The sequence below is a fragment of the Dipodomys spectabilis genome, unplaced genomic scaffold (genome assembly GCF_019054845.1).
Source record: "Dipodomys spectabilis isolate Male_0828 unplaced genomic scaffold, ASM1905484v1 ptg000121l, whole genome shotgun sequence".
Taxonomy (NCBI): domain Eukaryota; kingdom Metazoa; phylum Chordata; class Mammalia; order Rodentia; family Heteromyidae; genus Dipodomys; species Dipodomys spectabilis.
Window position 1 is genome coordinate 5479696 of NW_024870798.1, and position 3157 is coordinate 5482852.

Genomic DNA, 3157 nt, shown 5'->3' on the forward strand with positions numbered 1-3157 from the left:
GTTGGGCTAGAATGACTTCAATGCATAAAATGTTGGGATTGATTGTCATAGAAATAATAGCTTACTCTGATGAACAAATTTTTACTCTAAAGGAATTAATTATTATAGACAGTTCATAGTTTTATCTTCTACCAGAATGTGGCTAGTTTTTCTTTTGACCTTTAATTATGTAACTCCTCATTAGAAACTGCATCTATTGCAGAATTAAATAAAATGCATATAGGCACTGTTTTAAATGTCTCTGGTATGGCATGTTCAGAATTTGAAAATGAGTAGTTAGCAGTCATAGGAATTTTGAAGAAAACATATATTCTCTCCTCTTAACAAAAATTCAGTTTTAAAAGTTAGGAGTTTCCAGAGAATTGAACGATTTTCTATTTAGTATGAGACAATACTAACATAATGTTTTTTTCAAAATAATGGCAAGTATATTCTGAAAATTTTGTATAGGTTGATAACATTCCAGTTGATGACCCTCTGATAAAGAAAGGGGCAATTAATTCAAATTAGAAGCCAAATATTGTTCATTTTTTAAAGGTAATATACATAGAATAATATTTACTGTACCAATACAGTGAAATTATATTTTATGTAGCTTAATTTTATATTTAATTTAATTGTCAATTTAATATGTAGAAGGCGTTTCAGTAATTGTAATGTAGTGAATACATAACATGTCGAACTTTTTACCCCCTCCCTCATTTTTCTCACACTTTTCATTCACAATACCCCTCACAAGTTGTAAATTTCCAACATGTTGTCTTGTGAGTATTGCTATTGTATTGGTTTTCCTTTGTCCTTTGTGTCACCATTTTGTTGTTACTCTTTCCTTGCCAAAGTAAGATAAATATGTATACAACACACAAGATACTGAAATCATAGGCATCAGGGGATAAACCACAGGTGAAAACACAAAAGAAAAAAGAAATCACATAGTACATTAAAAACAACAACCACAAAGGAAAACCTCTGTTTCAATGTCTAGTTCATTTTGCTCAGCATCCACTTATATGGTCATATATACATAGCTCTTCTGCCATTCTGCTCATCTGCTAGGACCATCCTAGACATTTCCTACATGGAATCTGTTTCTTTGTGTCTTGCTTATTTTACTTAGTAGGATTTTTTTAAGTCTTTCCATTTCCTTATGAATTAGAAGCATAAAATTGCACCGTGTGTGTGTGTGTGTGTGTGTGTGTGTGTGTGTGTGTGTGTGTGTGTGTAATATCGATTTCATCGATTTTATCGATTCATTCATCTTCTGAGTGGCATATTGGTTTAAAACATGATTTCATGTAAGTATCACTTAGGGTCATTCAAAAATGACAGATGCCACCTCCCCAGATATACTAAAATCATAATTTCTTTTTTTGGGGGGGAGGGTCCAGTCGTGGGGCCTGAACTCTGGGCCTGGGTGCTGTCCTTCAGCTCTTCAGCTCAAAGCTAGCGCTCTACCACTTGAGCCACAGCACCACTTCCAGCTTTTTTCTTTTTTCTTATGTGGTGCTGAGGAATCGAACCCAGGGCCTCGAGCATGCAAGGCAAGCGCTCTACCACTGAGCCACCTTCCCAGCCCCTAAAATCATAATTTCTAAGTAAGATAGTATTTTATGTTGGTACAAGTGTTGAGATATCTGGATGAGTCTAATGTATATTTTGTACTGAATTAGGCAGGAAGATATCATATAGGATAAAAATGGTAGTGACAAAATATTTCCTTGAGAAAGATTTAAGAGGCTGCCAGAAGTATGAAGAAATTCAGATAATTTTGAAGAATTTAGAAATGCAAGCTCAAGTATGTCTCTTTAAATAAAAATTATGTGAGCGGATGGGCAAAAGAAGGGGAAGAGAAGAAATAACTGAGAGCAAATCACTGTCCCAAGTTAGAGTATGAAAAGATATAATCTACAACTTCCAAGTTAAAAGAGAGAACAATGATACATCCAATTTAATTTAGGAACATGCAATATATTTACTTGGCTTTTCCCTACTTTAATGCTCCAAAAATAAATGAAGATTTATAAGAAAACTTATGTGATTTCCATTACTTCAACCTGAACACTAACTGTGATGAGCCCTCTTTTTCTCACGTTGCACTTGGAAAATAGTCCCTAATTTAATGATGTTGTGACTGATTACAGACAGAGTTAGGAGCTTCTACTTGTACAATTATCCCAGAATAGTTTAAAACAGTTTTTCCCCCATGATATTCAACTACATTCTCTGAAGCAGTACTTTGAACACATCTTCACACCTGAGCACATGAAATTATACTTCAGCATTTCCTTGGCACATTCTACTATTTGCCTTTGTCTTCTTTGCACATTCCTTTTGAGATCATGGTTGCTCTATTTCCATTTCATCTTTACAAACTGCTAAGAACATTGTTCAACTACCAGTTCTTGTTTGCACACGCCCAGTCTATTTATCAAGGTACTTTGTCCATGTTAAGCAATAGGGTAGTACTCACTCTCTGAGGAGAAAAGTTCCACAGTATAACCCTATGCCTACATTCGAGGATGTAGAATTTAAAGCATTATGAGACAAACAGTGATATTGGAATTGAAAGGCTCCTTAGGGGCATTTCCTTGGAGCTCATTAATTTTCCCAAGAGAAATATAAATATCTACAAAATATGGAGCTAATTAGTAAGTATCTGAATTAACACTAGATCCTAGATGCTGCGTTAATACAAGTCAAAATTTTATCATTGTTACATCAGAATCCTTCCCCACTTGCAAATGTGTATGAAAAAATAAAAGAAAGGCATTAACACAAAATGTCTAATCTTTTTAGGCATTTAATCCTAGTGGTGAGGGTAATGTCTGAACTCTTCCATTCAATAAAAACTTGAAGTTTATAAGATCACTTCCTACATATAAGAATTTGTGGCAGGTTGATTGACAGGGTTATTACAGCATGGAGATATTCCTAACAAAAATTAGATTTAAGTAGAGTATATGACAGTTATGATTTGTCAATGGCTATTGAGGTATTTTTTATTCTAAAGAAGAATCAATTCGAGGAGTCTTCAGTCACATCAGTAAAGCTGTATGTTAACCTAATACTTGGTGCTATTGTCCTACATTTATAATGACTAGGCTGATAAGATATCCAAACACATCTAAAACATTTCAATAAAATCCCAAACTGGTGT